Genomic DNA, 16597 nt, shown 5'->3' on the forward strand with positions numbered 1-16597 from the left:
GTGGCATAGTCAGGACAGGACAGGAGGTGGCACCTCTAGCCACCTCCGACCCTTCTTGTCTACCCAATTGGAGGCCTCCAATTGGGGACCCTATTTATGTTCCTTGTTTAGCCACACCCATGTGGTTCATTTTGGTTTTGTCCCTGTATAGGATAGCCCACATCCTTGGTTGCTGCGTTTGTTTTGCCATTCTTTTTGCATTAAACATGGATTATTTCCACTTTATCGACTCTGCGCCTGTGTCCTACCACAACCTCATGCGTGACAATTACAGACTTCTACATGCTTTGTAAGTGGGGAAACCTGCAAAATCGGCAGTGTATCAAATACTTGTTCTCCCCGCTGTATACACACACTTTTTATGCACAAAATCATTATTCCTGGTTTTTTAACCCTCCTGTAATGTTGTGGGTCAAACTGACCTGTTTCAAAGTTAAAAATAGAGGAATAATATGTCAAAATATATATAAAATATTTTTGGAGCATGAAACCTTTTCTGCTGGGCTTAATTAGTGTAATGAACATGTAAATGGAAAATGACAAATGCTGCCTAATTCAGCTCCGGAACAAATTAATAGACCACTGCACCTTTTCCTTTCCTTTCCAAAAAAGTCAAAAAAAAAAAAAAAAAAAAGGAATGTTTTGACTGAGGTAAAGAAAGGTTCAAATTAAGAGACCATTGCAAATTGAATGCTTCTGTTCCTCACTCAAAACTTTCCTTTTCAACTGTTTTGGAAAGGGAAAAAAAAAGTCCCCTCATTTTTTTCCAGAGCTGTATATGTTACACACGTTGTAGTTATGAACAAACCAGCTACATAACTGGTCTCATTGTCATATATAATAAGCTAATAATATAGTGCTACTTGTTTGAGTTTATACATGATGGCTAAAACACTGATAGAGGGTGAATTCGGGCTATCTGGGACTTTGCTCCAGTGTAAAGCGCCAGTGTATTTATTTCCTGTTCTAACTAAATCTAGTCAACTGGACTTTTACTATAGGTTTGGTATGGATGTGATATGACTGAAATCACATGACTTCATGGGGGTGATCTCACAGAACCGGACAGGGTTAATGTTAATCAGATGCTCCCTTGGAAATTGCATGAAAAGGACAGTGACATTGGATTCTGACAAGACTAATGTTTAGGATATATATCTCTCATAAATAAGACAATGTTGCTAGTTATTAACATAATAGTGTTGAAAATGTGTTTTAGTTTTTCTCAAGCATTTCTTTGCTGTCTCTCATTATCAATATATGACTGATAATGTGGGACAACAAGCTTTGGGTAATCTGGGACAGTTATTTAAGTTCTTTGAATGGGGGAAATATGCATTTTGGGACTTCCTTAAGTTGCATACATGGTTATTTGGTCACATCATTCATTGTAATGTTGTCCCTGTCTGTTTATACAGAATGTCTGCTTAGTTTTAACATGTTTTCTGGTAGTGTACTTAGCTAAATGTATTGACCCAGCTAACTACCACATAATCAGTTAGATCTCCAGCCACACCTATGGGAACAGAGACAATCCCAAAAGCCAGAAGAGTGGCTGTCCTGTGCGATCTGCAGCCATTGGTAACACGAAACATGTGCAGAAGATAATGGTGTGATAGATGATGATGGGTCTCTCACCTGCAAAGACTGTTTGTTGCCCTAGTAGCACCAATTTTAATAGAAGGGAGACTTTTAATACATTTGAATAACTAAATAATATGTTAATCTCTGTTGTTTGAATATTAGAAGATTAAAAACGAAATATAAAATTTTTATAGGATTAATTTAAATGTATCAACATGGTAGATCAACTAATTCCATGTAGAGATGAAAAGTATTTTACTGGATTTCATTATGAAAAAAGTTTATGAAGTAATGCAATTTCTATGTATAATGCAATATTTATTTATCTTTTCATCTTGTCTTTTACAAAATGGTGATATTGATCTTGGTATACATGAAGTGATTTAAGCTTTTTTAAAAGCCTAATACAAGTGTCCCAGAATACAAAGTGACCTGTCCCAAATTATCAAATTCAGGCAGATAATTTTTTTGGGGTACAAAAACACTAATAGGTGTGGCCTTTCTCCTCTGGGTACAATATCTACATTATTTCCTTTAGTGTGGTTAGAAAACCTCTTAGGGATTTCAGGAAGGTATACTGTGTTGACATATTGTGTTAGACAAATATCGGAAAAAATGGCGCTGCTCTAATGATGGGCGTTACGAATCACAACAGTGAACTGAATCATTCAGTACAGTTCTCTAAAAAAGATGTTGATAATTTGAATCACTGATTCATTTAATGAATTATTTTGTCCAAGCTCTTAATTGCATCTCTATATCATGGAAGGAACTTGTTTTAGCACTCTGTTTAATGAATCACAAAAATAGTAGCCTAATGTCACCGAATTAACCTGAAATTATTCAGTCTACAGAAAATAATAGGCTATCACAAGCAAATCTAATAGGCCGCAATTAATAACAGAAATAAAAAAAGTATCAAATTCACTGTGCATGTTTTGTTTCTGTAGTTAAGGAGCATGCACATCTTAGGCTGAAATGAAAAACCAGTGCGATCATATCCACTCTGGTTTGGCACTCTGGTTCTTACTACAGGAACAACGCCCGTCACAGAATTGGCTTAAGTTGTAGTTGTGGATGCTTAAATGAGAGACATTTAAAAATTCAATAACTTAATATGATAGCTCGGCCTATGTGTCATACATGTTAAAACTGAACAGGTAGTAGAGGTCTTCATGGATAGGCCTACAATCCGAAATCCGATTATGCGAGATCCGATCTGTTATCTGACTTGGTCTGTTATCCGCAGTTTGGTAGCCTATTTTATAAAAAATATTTCAATGGAGATATGCGATCGGATGCTTTAATATTACGAGGCTTGGTGGTTAGAACTGTTGTATATACATTTCAAAAATAGACTATTATTCGCAATTGCATGATATCTAACGCGGCTGACTTTGTGTGAGAGGTGACGACAAATTAATGTCAGAAGCTTTGCGGCTCATGAATGCAGTTTATGCAATTATTCTAAACTAGCCTGCTATAAGACGTCCCACATGCACTCTTGTCAACCTACATTTGTGCATGAGGCCATGTAACCGATGTGCTTATAAGCAGCCTACTGTAGGCCTATACAGTGGTGGATCTACCGGGGTGGCATAGCATGGCAAATGCCACCCTAAAAGCCTTGCCACACCTCCTGCCAACCCAGTTGGCTGCAACAAATTAAAAGTTATGGCCAATTTGACAATATATGACCGCAGATCTCCAATGCACAAGATGACGCCGAAGCGGCAAGAGACTGATTTGTCTGGAAAACTGAGTGGAAAGCGAGGGAGCCAGGAGTCGTGAGAAAAGGAGACACAGGAGGAAAGGATTACATTTCTATCAAGAAATGAAATTATAATGAAAGCACAGCACTAGCATAGTTGCGATGCTGATTTTGAGATGACAGAAATGAAGAGGAAAGGTAGTATATGTAGTTTTTTCTCAACAAAGAGAAATGCGAGAGAAATAGAAAATGAACAACTGAGCAAGGTAGACGGAGAAGATGAGGTGGAAGGAGAGAGAAATGAGGTGGAAGGAGAGAGAGAAGACGAAGATGAGGTGGAGAGAAAAGGGCAACAGAAACGTGAAAGAGATACAAGGCCAAGGCGACCAGGGACAGGAGGAGGTGGGAGAACACCACAGCAGTGAAGATATGGAGGGAGAGCATCACCAAGATGAGGAGGGAGAGCATCACCAAGATGAGGAGGGAGAACACCACAGCGGTGAAGATATGGAGGGAGAGCATCACCAAGATGAGGAGGGAGAAAGCGAGAGACTAGATAACGTGCAGGGCTCAAACAGTGAAAGGGAAAGGAGAGTGCCTGGGCCATCACCAACGATCTCCAGTGGAGATGGTCCACATGGTATGACCACCCTCCCGGTGGGACGGGCCCGGAACACCTTCCCAGGAAGGCGCCTGGAGGGATCTGAAACAGATGCCCAAGCCAACTCAGCTGACCCCTCTCGATGTGGAGGAACAGCGGCTCTACTCTGAGCTCCTCCCGGGTGACCGAGCTTCTCACCCTATCTCTCGGATTTGGAGGTACTGATTCTCATCTCCATCGCTTCACACTCGGCTGCAAACCGTCCCAGTGCATGCTGAAGGTCCTGGCTTGAAGGGGCCAACACGACAACATCATCCGCAAAGAGCAGAGATGAAATTGTGTGGTCCCCAAACCTGACACCCTCCGGCCCCTGGCTGCGCCTAGAAATTCTGTCCATAAAAATTACGAACAGAACCGGCGACAAAGGGCAGCCCTGCCGGAGTCCAACATGCACTGGGAAAAAGTCTGACTTACTGCCGGCAATGCGGACCAAGCTCCTGCTTCGGTCGTACAGGGACCTGACAGCCCTTAGCAAAGGACCCAGGACCCCATATTCCCGAAGCACTCTCCACAGGATGCCGCGAGGGACACAGTCAAATGCCTTCTCCAAATCCACAAAACACATGTGGATTGGTTGGGAAAACTCCCATGAACCCTCCAGCACCCCGTAGAAGGTATAGAGCTGGTCCAGTGTTCTACGGCCCGGACAAAAACCACACTGTTCCTCCTGAATCCAAGGTTCTACTATCGGCCATATTCTCCTCTCCAGTACCCTGGCATTGACTTTCCCGGGTAGGCTGAGAAGTGTGATTCCCCTATAGTTGGAACACACCTTCCAGTCCCCCTTCTTAAAAAGAGGGACCACCACCCCGGTCTGCCATCCCAGAGGCACTGTCCCCGACCGCCACGCGATGTTGCACAGGCGTGTCACCCAAGACAGCCCCACAACATCCAGAGACTTGAGGTACTCAGGGCGGACCTCATCCACCCCCGGTGCCTTGCCACCGAGGAGTTTCTTGACTACCTCTGTGACTTCAACCCGGGTGATGGACGAGTCCACCTCTGGGCCCTCAGCCTCTGCTTCCTCAATGGAAGACGTGACGGCGGGATTGAGGAGATCCTCAAAGTACTCCTTCCACCGCCCGACGACATCCTCAGTTGAGGTCAACAGCTGCCCACCTCTACTGTAAACAGTGTTGGTAGGGCACTGTTTCCTTCTCCTGAGGCGGCAGACGGTTTGCCAGAATCTCTTCGAGGCCAGCCGATAGTCCTTCTCCATGGCCTCACCGAACTCCTCCCAGGCCCGAGTTTTTGCCTCCACAACCACCCGGGCTGCCGTCCGCTTGGCCTGCCAGTACCCGTCAGCTGCCTCAGGTGTCCCACAAGCCAACCAGGCCTGATAGGACTCTTTCTTCAGCTTGACGGCATCCCTTACTTCCGGTGTCCACCACCGGGTTCGGGGATTGCCGCCTCAACAGGCACCGGAGACCTTATGGCCAAAGCTCTGAGCGGCCGCTTCGACAATGGCAGTGGAGAACATGGTCCACTCTGACTCAATATCTCCAGCCTCCCTCGGGATCCAGTCGAAGCTCTGCCGGAGGTGGGAGTTAAAGATCTCTCTGACAGGAGACTCTGCCAGACGTTCCCAACAGACCCTTACAGTACGCTTGGGCCTGCCGAGTCTGTCCAGCTTCCTCCCCCGCCATCGGATCCAACTCACCACCAGGTGGTGATCAGTTGACAGCTCCGCCCCTCTCTTTACCCGAGTGTCCAAGACATACGGCCGCAGGTCAGATGAAACGACAACAAATTCGATCATCGACCTACGGCCTAGGGTGTCCTGGTGCCACGTGCACTGATGGACACCCTTATGCTTGAACATGGTGTTCGTTATGGACAAACTGTGACTAGCATAGAAGTCCAATAATTGAACACCGCTTGGGTTCAGATCAGGGGGGACGTTCCTCCCAATCACGCCCCTCCAGGTGTCACTGTCGTTGCCCACGTGGGCGTTGAAGTCCCCTAGTAGAATGATAGAGTCCCCAGTCGGAGCACTTTCCAGCACCCCTCCCAGAGACTCCAAGAAGGTTGAGTACTCTGCACACCCGTTCGGCCCGTAGGCACAAACAACAGTGAGAGACCCGTAGGCGCAGGGAAACGACCCTCTCATTCACCGGGCGGCAGAGCACATGGCGGCAGAGCTGGGGAGCTATAAGCAAACCCACACCAGCCCACCGCCTCTCACCATGGGCAAATCCAGAGTGGTGAAGAGTCCATCCTCTCTCAAGGAGTGTGGTTCCAGAGCCCAAGCCGTGCGTAGAGGTGATCCCGACTACCTCTAGTCGGAACCTCTCAACCTCATGCACGATCTCAGGCTCCTTCCCCGCCAGCGAGGTGACGTTCCACGTCCCTAGAGTTAGTTTCCATGTCCAGGGATTGGGTTGTCTAGGCCCCCGCCTTCGACTGCCGCCCAATCCTCTCCGCACCGGCCCCTTATGGTCCCTCCTGCAGGTGGTGAGCCCACGGGAAGGCGGCCCCACGTCGCTCCTTCGGGCTGGGCCCGGCCGGGCCCCATGGAGAAAGGCCTGGCCACCAGGCGCTCGCGTATGAGCCCCAACCCCGGGCCTGGCTCCAGGGTGGGGCCCCGGCTGCGCCATACCGGGTGACGTCACGGACCTCAAGATTTTTCTCATCATTAAAGGGTTTTTGAACTGCTCTTAGTCTGACCCGTCGCCTAGGACCTGTTTGCCTTGGGAGACCCTACCAGGGGCATATAGCCCCAGACAACATAGCTCCTAGGGTCACTCGGGTACTCAAACCCCTCCACCACGTTAAGGTGGCAGTTCATGGAGTTCATAGTTTACTAGTTGTAATATTGTATAATTAGTTTAGATGTAATTCAGTATGAATCTCTCCTCCCCTCCATCTTCTAGACATATCCATGTCCAGGTAGGAGGTGCCAGTGCAGCCAATGTTTCCCTAAGACCCTCCAGGGAGGAGCCAGTGCAGCCAATGTTTCCCTAAGACCCTCCAGGGAGGAGCCAGTGCAGACAATGTTTCCCTAAGACCCTCCAGGGAGGAGCCAGTGCAGCCAATGTTTCCCTAAGACCCTCCAGGGAGGAGCCAGTGCAGCCAATGTTTCCCTAAGACCCTCCAGGGAGGAGCCAGTGCAGCCAATGTTTCCCTAAGACCCTCCAGGGAGGAGCCCGTGCAGCCAATGTTTCCCTAAGACTCTCCAGGGAGGAGCCAGTGCAGCCAATGTTTCCCTAAGACCCTCCAGGGAGGAGCCAGTGCAGACAATGTTTCCCTAAGACCCTCCAGGGAGGAGCTAGTGCAGACAATGTTTCCCTAAGACCCTCCAGGGAGGAGCCAGGAGAAGCTTCCGCAGCAACTGGTACAAATCTCATCCCTGGTTAGAATACTCGCACTGGAAAGATGCAGCTTACTGTTTTGCTTGTAGGCATTTTTCCCTCCTCGATGCTCCAAGGACTGTTTTCACCTCATTCAAGGGTTATCATAACTGGAAAAAGGCTACAATGAAAGACAGTGGTTTCTGTTCTTATGCCAGATCTGAAGGCCATGTAAATGCAATGTTCACATGGACAGAGAACAAGAAAATTATGGATAAAGATACCTCAATGTTTGGACTAATGGATGAGCAAAAAAAGAAGCAGATGGCTGAAAATCAATACCACATTAAAACATTAGCTGAAATTGTAGTTCTAACATCCACAGAAAACATAGCACAGCGGGATCAGAGGGAGTCTCTCAACTCAGAAAAAAATTGTGTTTTTCTGCCTATGTTAGACCTGCTGGATAACCATAACCCCATCATTAAAAAAGACTTGAACAACAAGCTAAAAATGCAGAATACACAAGTAAAACAATACAAAATGAAATACTTGAGTGCTTGGCTGCAATGGTCAAAGAAGAAATCATCCAGAAAGTTAAAATGAGCAAGCAGTTTTCAGTTATTGTTGATGAAACTAAAGATGTTCAGAAAAAAGAGCAAATGTTATTTGTTCTGAGATATTTTTACAACGGTGTGGTTCATGAAAGCTTTCTGGAGTTTGAAGTGGCAGAACACCTGGATGCTGCCACCTTAAGTGACAAGCCGTAGTCAAGCCTCTTTTGAGGAAATGTGGAGTGAAACACGTGATTTATGTCAACGAAGTAACATTGATACAACTCATCGAAAACCAAAGAGGCCAAGACAGACAGCAAAGGTGCTTCAGGATACTGTCATCCACTACACCTTGGGACAGCATGTAGTTCCAGACAGCAAACACTTTTTGTGTCTCTTTGTACTATCCAGTTCTGGATCATGATTGGAGAAATAGGAAGATTTTCTAACACAAATGATAACAATATGCAGGGTGTCCAGGCACTAAATCCGTCAAGTCCAACTTTTTTGAGAGAGGAGGCTGTTCTGTTATTGGCTGAAGCTTATGATTCAAATATTGAGGATCTCAAAAGGCAGTTACATCAGACAAGGAGAGTACTAGACCGACAAAAGGGGGAAAAGGAGAGTCCTACCACTCTAATGGAGTTCACTCCGTTTTTGGACCCATACCAGGATGTGTTTTATGAGTGGTTCAGGTTGTGTAAAATAGCAGTTGTTTTACCTGTGAGCAGTGCATCCTGTGAATGAAGGCTCATAAAGACTTATTTATGGTCAACTATGACAGAAAATAGACTATCGAGTTTGTCTGTAATCAGCATTGAATCAAAACGCACAAGGGCATTAGATCTAGATACATTTGTGAAGCGTTTTGCTAAGCAACATGGAAATCGCTGCATTCAGCTGTTATTGGCATGACAACTTCATGTTATGCTCACTGGTGAGCCTTTACAAAGCTGTGAAAATGATGACCTCAACAGAATCTGTACTTTATATTTCTGTGTTTATATCTTTGTTTTGGCATCTGAGAACCTTTAATAAAACCAAAGGTGTGAGAAACAAAGTTTAAAATGTGACACTGGTGTAAATCCTGCTCAACATGAAGCAGTGTTGTTATTGTTGTTGTTTTTTAATGTTTCTTCTTTTGTATATACAGTATAAAATCTACTCACACAAAGTTCTGGTACTTTTTCAGACTGGGAGCAATATGTATTTTCATGTGACTTCTTTTCAGGTTTGTGGAGATTTTGATGTAACATACCTTTTGTAACTCTGTGAGCCTTTTTGTTGATTTGTTGATGCAGCAGCTCATATTTACATGCATGAAATGTCCCTTTCTGTGACGGTGAGGTGACAGACAGCTCCGTCATCTCCCGCTTTTCCCGGATTCCCGTTGTTCATGAACTCACCCCGGACTCCTTCATTTTTCTTGTCTCCAATTATCACTCACACCAGGTCACAGTTAAGTCATTAGTGTTTAAATGTTGGTTATTGTTTCCCTGTCTCCGTATGTGTCTCGTCAGTGGTGAGTGTTACTATTTAATTTTGTTTGTGTGCTCGGTGTTTCGTTGCCAATTAAATAACAACATGGACTGCCACTCTGCCTTTGCCTGGTTCCTCCTCTCCACAACTACGCCATCGTTACACTTTCATGTCGCCTTAACTGCTGTGAATATTGTATATACTGTACTGTATTTCTCATCACTTTTTCAGTAAAGACCTCATTTGTTAAAAAAAATAAATAAAAAAAAAGTATGTTACTGAGGGACAAATGGGGAGAATGTGTGTTCTCACCAATAAAGGTGATGTCCAGTACCTTGTTTGAGTCACGTGACCCATTTATTTCCAGTGTATTTATGTTCACTTTAGTACAGCTCAGTCCATAGATCTTTGTATAGATTTTCTTTGTATAGTTTCTTCTTGTACAAATGCTGCCTGCAACGCTGCCTCTCTGACCCAGTCAAAAACTGTTTGCTTCCCCTCTCACACATCTGCCACTCATCACCTTACCTGAATGCCTTTCCTTTGATAATGCCCCTTACTTCTATCTCCTATTAAGTGAGATCACATTGTATGGTCACTTATTCCTAATATGAACTGTTTCACATGAAACCTCAAATGCAAGACATTGATTGCATGAGATTATGTTTGTCTGTATGAGTTTGTAAATGGCAGCCTGTGCCCTTTTGTAGTGTGTACATACTATTTCTCATCAAACTGTGATAACTGATTAAATTCAGTATATATACACGTCTGCCATATGTTGCCGGAGATTGGCTGGAGAATCGGAGCAGCGGGGGCAGTGGGGGCAGCGGGGGAGCCGCTGTTCCTTTGCATTGAAAGGAGCCAGTTGAGGTGGTTTGGGCATCTGGTAAGGATGACCCCAGGACGTCTCCCTAGGGAGGTGTTCCAGGCACGTCCAGCTGGGAGGAAACCTCGGGGTAGGCCTAGGACTAGGTGGAGAGACTATATTTCGACACTGGCCTGGGAATGCCACAGGATGTGGCTCGGGAAAGGGAAGTTTGGGGTCCCCTGCTGGAGCTGCTGCCCCCGCGACCCGATTCCGGATAAGCTGATGAAGATGAGAGATGAGAGAGAGAGATCATATGTTGCCACCCCTCAAAAATTCCTGCCCCGCTCTTGCCACCCCATAAATATTTTTCTAGATCCGCTCCTGCCTATTTAACAAATAAATTAGCCTAAGCACACAATTTAGCTGAAGACAAGATGGCGCATTTTGGAGAAAGATGTAAAACAGACCACTAAAATAGTACATGTTTAGCAGGCTGAACTATCCTTTGGCACATACAGTGGGGAGAACAGGTATTTGATACACTGCAGATTTTGCAGGTTTTCCCAAAGCATGTAGAAGTCTGTACAATGTATCATGGGTAAAAAATCCAAAAAATCACATTGTATGGTTTTTAAGTAATTCATTTGCATTTCATTGCATGACATAAGTATTTGATACATCAGAAAAGCAGAACTTAATTTTTGGTACAGAAACCTTTGTTTGCAATTACAGAGATCATGCGTTTCCTGTAGTTCCTGACCAGGTTTGCACACACTGCAGCAGAGATTTTGGCCCACAGCGGTTCTTCCTCTGGGCAAACTTTTCGATGACTTTGGGAATGATCCATACACAGGAGCAACGCAGCACGGTTTTCCCAAAACTGCTTTGACAGTTCTACTTTTAAAGTTCCATCATACAACGAGTGGCCTTGGAATGCGTCTCTGCGTTGCCTCAGAAAGTGCCTCCACACTTTTTGGAGCGACAGAGAAAAAGTTGGCAAACGCAGCTAAATCTGCATAAAACACCATCAGGATGCTCATCCTTGCTGAACAAAGTTGCTGCAAGGTCAGGTTCAGCTGGTGAGCATAGCAGTGAACAAACTGGGCACGTGGGTATGTCACTTTCATTAGCGTCTGTACCCCTCAGACGTTTCCACTCATTACAGTTGCACCATCATAAGTCTGAGCGATCAGCTTTTCTGCCAGCTTCAATGGTTCCAGCACACCCTTGATGCTATTAGAGAGGCCAAGTCCAGTTTTCTTTGACTTCCACAAACTCCAAAAACCTCTCTGTCACTGTATTGTCAGGGAACATGTATCGCAACACAACCACCATGTGATTTACAGGAGACATCAGTTGTCTCATCTGCCTGTATGGCAACAAGTGTCTCGTCCACTTCCTTTGCTATCTCCTCCTAGTATACTTCATACATTCAGTCTAACAGTTTGTTTTGTACAGTGCTGGATGTCCCTTTGAAGATGGGCTGAGCGTCAAAGTGCCTCTGAAGTCTTGAATAGCCCTCACAAAGTCTCGAAAATGCATCTGAATATTCCAGGATTCAGGGAGTCCACCGACTCGTCGTGCCCCCGCAGTGCAGTTTCACATTTTCCACACAGTTTAATACATGTTATGATCTGACTGAGAACGTACCTGTTTTCCTCCACCTGTTTGTTATGCTGCTCAATGAAGCGCCTGTATGCACTGTCAACTTGGGCTGAGACATTTACCCTTCCAAGTAAGCTCAATTTCACAGCATTGTCCAGATGACTCCCGCTGCTCTCATGTTTTGCAATCCTCTCAGAAAGATTTTTCAAATCTTTGTAACCCGTCCTCAACCAAGTACCATCTTGGTTGATTCAAATCTTTGTAACCCTAACCCTAACCAAATAGCGGACATGGAAAACAGAAGAGTATGCTAACTGTTAGCCAGTTTTTCGTTTTAAAAAATCACTCCATGTTAAACCCTCAGTTACTTTTACCAGCAGTTTGAGTGATGACAATATCCCATGGCTGATGGGCACCAAGTCGCTGTACTTCAAGTTTCTCCTCCAAATTAAGGGTTTCAAACCGATGCTAGAGTATAAAATCCACTTTATTCAAGTTATCTGGCATTTGTGAAGCTAACAAGCTAGCTAAGACAATCTACCCTTCTCGCTCTTCTTGCCGACTAATGTTGGCGCCAGACAGAGTCAATCAGGACAGAAATACGAAATGACGCTGTAGTGGGGCTACAGGCTGTCAGCCCCACTTGGCATCAAATTCATGTGATCTACATTGATCACACTAACATTCTCTAGGTTTCTTACTAAATGTCTGCCCTTGTTAGGGAGTTTTTTCTAGCCACAGTGCTTCAACACTGTTGTGGCTTGCTCCTTGGGGTTTCCGGCTAAGGTTTTGTAAAAGCACTTTGTGACAACTGCTGATGTAAAAAGGGTTTTATAAATAAAATGTATTGACTGATTGTTAGAATATAACAATTTTTTCTGTTTTTATTGAAATCTATGCAGTTCAAGTCCAGTGAATAGCCTGAAATGGTACAAATACAAGCAGTAAACTGCCAGAGGCAAAAAAAACTTTAGGTCACCAACAACTGAAAAATAAGCTATTATTTAGGAAACAAGAAATGGGTTAACCACTTAAACTGTTCTGCAGCAATGGAAATAAATTAAGCCAAAAATGTGTCCCAACTTTTGTTGATTAATTACAATTATTAATGATTAATTACTACTCCATCTTATTTCCATGCACTTGATTGCCCATTCAAAGTGTTTTCACTCAAATTAGGAAATATCCTGTTTTCAGGGCCGCTATTAAACTATTCGCCAGATCTCCAACACAGCCATTTATTTTACACCTTTGACTGTCCAGTTATGATGTGGATCGCTGCCAAAGGCCCTTCAACAAAGAATGCATAAAGGATTTGAATACTTTTGAGATATTTCCTTTTTTATTTTCAATAAATTGGCTACAATTGAAGCGGTGGGGATGAGAATCAGTACCTCCAAATCCGAGGCCATGGTCCTCAGTCGGAAAAGGGTGGCTTGCCCACTTCAGGTTGGTGGAGAGTGCTTGCCTCAAGTGGAGGAGTTTAAGTATCTAGGGATCTTGTTCACGAGTGAGGGAAGGATGGAACGGGAGATTGACAGACGGATCGGTGCAGCTTCTGCAGTAATGCGGTCAATGTATTGGTCTGTCGTGGTGAAGAAAGAGCTGAGCCTCAAGGCGAAGCTCTCGATTTACCGGTCAATCTACGTTCCTACTCTCACCTATGGTCATGAGCTTTGGGTCATGACCGAAAGGACAAGATCCCGGATACAGGCGGCCGAAATGAGCTTTCTCCGCAGGGTGGCTGGGCGATCCCTTAGAGATAGGGTGAGAAGCTCGGTCACCCGGGAGGAGCTCAGAGTAGAGCCGCTGCTCCTCCACATCGAGAGGGGTCAGCTGAGGTGGCTTGGGCATCTGTTTCGGATGCCTCCGGAACGCCTTCCTGGTAAGGTGTTCCGGTCCCGTCCCACCGGGAGGAGACCCCGGGGAAGACCTAGGACATGCTGGAGGGACTATGTCTCCCGGCTGGCCTGGGAACGCCTCGGTGTCCCCCCGGAAGAGCTGGAGGAAGTGTCTGGGGAGAGGGAAGTCTGGGCATCTCTGCTTAGACTGCTGCCCCCACGACCCGGCCCCGGATGAAGCGGAAGAAGGTGAATGGCTACAATTTCTAAACTTGTTTTAGCTTTGTCATTATGGGTGTAGACTGATGAAGAACAAAAATAATTGTACTTAATTACAAGATAAGTCTACTTAATTAATTGTACTTAATTACAAGATAAGTCTAACAAAAATAATTGTACTTAATTACAAGATAAGTCTACTTAATTAATTGTACTTAATTACAAGATAAGCCACTCTTGAACAGGACACAGCTTCAGAAGTGTCTCCCCTGGGCTAAAGACAAAAAGGAGTGGACTGCTGCTGAGTGGTCCAAAGTTATGTTGTCTGATGAAAGTACATTTTGCATTTCCTATGGAAATCAAGGTCCCAGAGTCTGGAGGAAGAGAGGAGGCACAGAATCCACGTTGCTTGAAGTCCAGTGTAAAGTTTCTACAGTCAGTGATGGTTTGGGGTACCATGTCATCTGCTGGTGTTGGTCCACCGTTTTCTGAGGTCAACGCCGCCGTCTACCAGGAAGTTTTTGAGCACTTCATGCTTCCTGCTGCTGACCAACTTTATGGAGATACTGATTTCATTTTCCAACAGGACTTGGTACCTGCACACAGTGCCAAAGCTACCAGTACCTGGTTTAAGGACCATGGTATCCCTGTTCTTAATTGGCCAGCAAACTCACCTGACCTTAACCCTATAGAAAATCTATGGGGTATTGTGAAGAGGAAGATGCGATACACCAGACCCAACAATGCAGAAGAGCTGAAGGCCACTATCAGAGCAACCTGGGCTCTCATAACACCTGAGCAGTGCCACAGACTGATCGACTCCATGCCACGTCGCATTGCTGCAGTAATTCAGGCAAAAGGAGCCCCAGCTAAGTATTGAGTGCTGTACGTGCTCATACTTTTCATGTTCATACTTTTCAGTTGGTCAAAATTTTTTAAATATTTTTTTTGTATTGGTCTTAAGTAATATTAAAATTTTCAGAGATACTGAATTTGGGATTTTCATTAGTTGTCAGTTGTAATCATCACAATTAAAAGAAATAAACATTTGAAATATATCAGTCTGTGTGTAATGAATGAATATAATATACAAGTTTCACTTTTGGAATGGAATTACTGAAATAAAAATCACCTTTTTGATGATATTCTAATTTTATGACCAGCACCTGTACTGTTGATACCAAAAATTATTGTGAGATAGTCAAAACGTCAGAGTATTAAGTCTGTTTATGTTGTAAAATCAATCAAAATATGTGCCAAAACAAAAATGCTGTGCTGATGAATCACATACAATGCCAGGAGATCGACTTGAGCAAGGCTCTGCAAGCATCACTTCATGCTGTTTTGTAAATCAGCTATTGTGTGCAGGGCCTTGGGCGGCTCCTCTTGATCGTGGGAAACGTCTCCATTTATATACCGGTTCTAACTAGGGCTGTCAAATTGTTCCTAAATTGATATCTGAATATTCATCAATAGAAAACCATTACTTTGAATAATATTCAAATATCTACATTAAAATGTGTGTGAAAATGACCAAATCTGTTTAGTGTTGTGCCCAACGTTTAGCAAAAAAGAAGCTGCGTTTAGCACTTATGCTGTACACAACTGGAATAAACTACTAGAAGATCTTAGACGTGCCGCAAACGTATACATTCTTGAATCCAGGTTAAAAACACTTCTCTTCTCACATGCCTATTACTGAGCACTTAAACTTAACCACACTGTTTAGCCTTATAGCTTCCCACTTTTAGTCTTTATATGTTCTTATTGTATTTTTTTTAATTATTATGATGTATTCATTTGCTTTGATGTTTTCATTTGAGTATTTGTTTTTGTGTTATTGTTTTCATATATTTTCCTTTGTAAAGCACATTGAATTGCTTCGATGTATGAATTGTGCTATATAAACTTGCTTGCTTGCTGCTTGCTTGAAGTATATTTTGACACACATGGTATGAAAAGTGGATACATATAACTGAGTGAAAGCTATAAAAGGACAGAGTGAATTAAGATAGTGGATGGACACAAACTGGACAGTTGGATGGTGGATTTGAACCGGTTTGCGTGTTAACCCTACCCTAATTCCGTATAGTACCCTAATGCAGTTATTCTCGCCATAAAACTTTTGCCAAAATAATGTGACAAGTCTGTTTCCGGCCTGAGCTCTTGTGGCTCTTATGATAGTGATAGCTATTGCCTTGTATCCCTTTATAAGCAGAAAGGACCCAGCACTCAGGGAGATGGAGCAAACAAACCTGGAGGTATGGTGTAAGGCGATGATATGTGCTGGTCTGGTGTTGATTATCCTGATAGTTTAGATGACAATTCCAGTTAGTTAAAAGACAGGTGTATTAGTCAGAGACACATAGAACTGGAAGGAATTACTTCTTACCTGTACTTACCTTGTTTTTGGTTATAAAAGTCAGGATTTTCATGGGGGAAAATCCCTTAATACAAACTACTGTTTCTGCAATGTTGTGTCTGATGTCTTCCTTGTCCTACTCCTGCTTCGAAGTTACTCTGGGACTTGAACCCCTCAAAATATAATGTGAGCAACAGAACTTAAATTAACAGAACGAAAGTAGATTTTTTGATTGAATTGTTAACAAAGCTCAGAAGGGGCAGCTACGTGTTGATTTGAGATTGAACATTTGTTTGCCTGGAAATGGTGGAGAGTGATTTGGGATCAAACCTTGGTTTCACAATAAGATATTCCAGCAAAACAATGACAGCAACCCTGGTGACTGGTTACCACAGAGCGTTCACAGCTGGTGATTTGCATTATCATGACTTGGTTGAAAAAGTTGTCTGCTTGCCAAGCCTGAATTACACAGTTCAGCTT

The sequence above is a fragment of the Esox lucius genome, chromosome 11 (assembly GCF_011004845.1).
Source record: "Esox lucius isolate fEsoLuc1 chromosome 11, fEsoLuc1.pri, whole genome shotgun sequence".
NCBI classification, from domain to species: domain Eukaryota; kingdom Metazoa; phylum Chordata; class Actinopteri; order Esociformes; family Esocidae; genus Esox; species Esox lucius.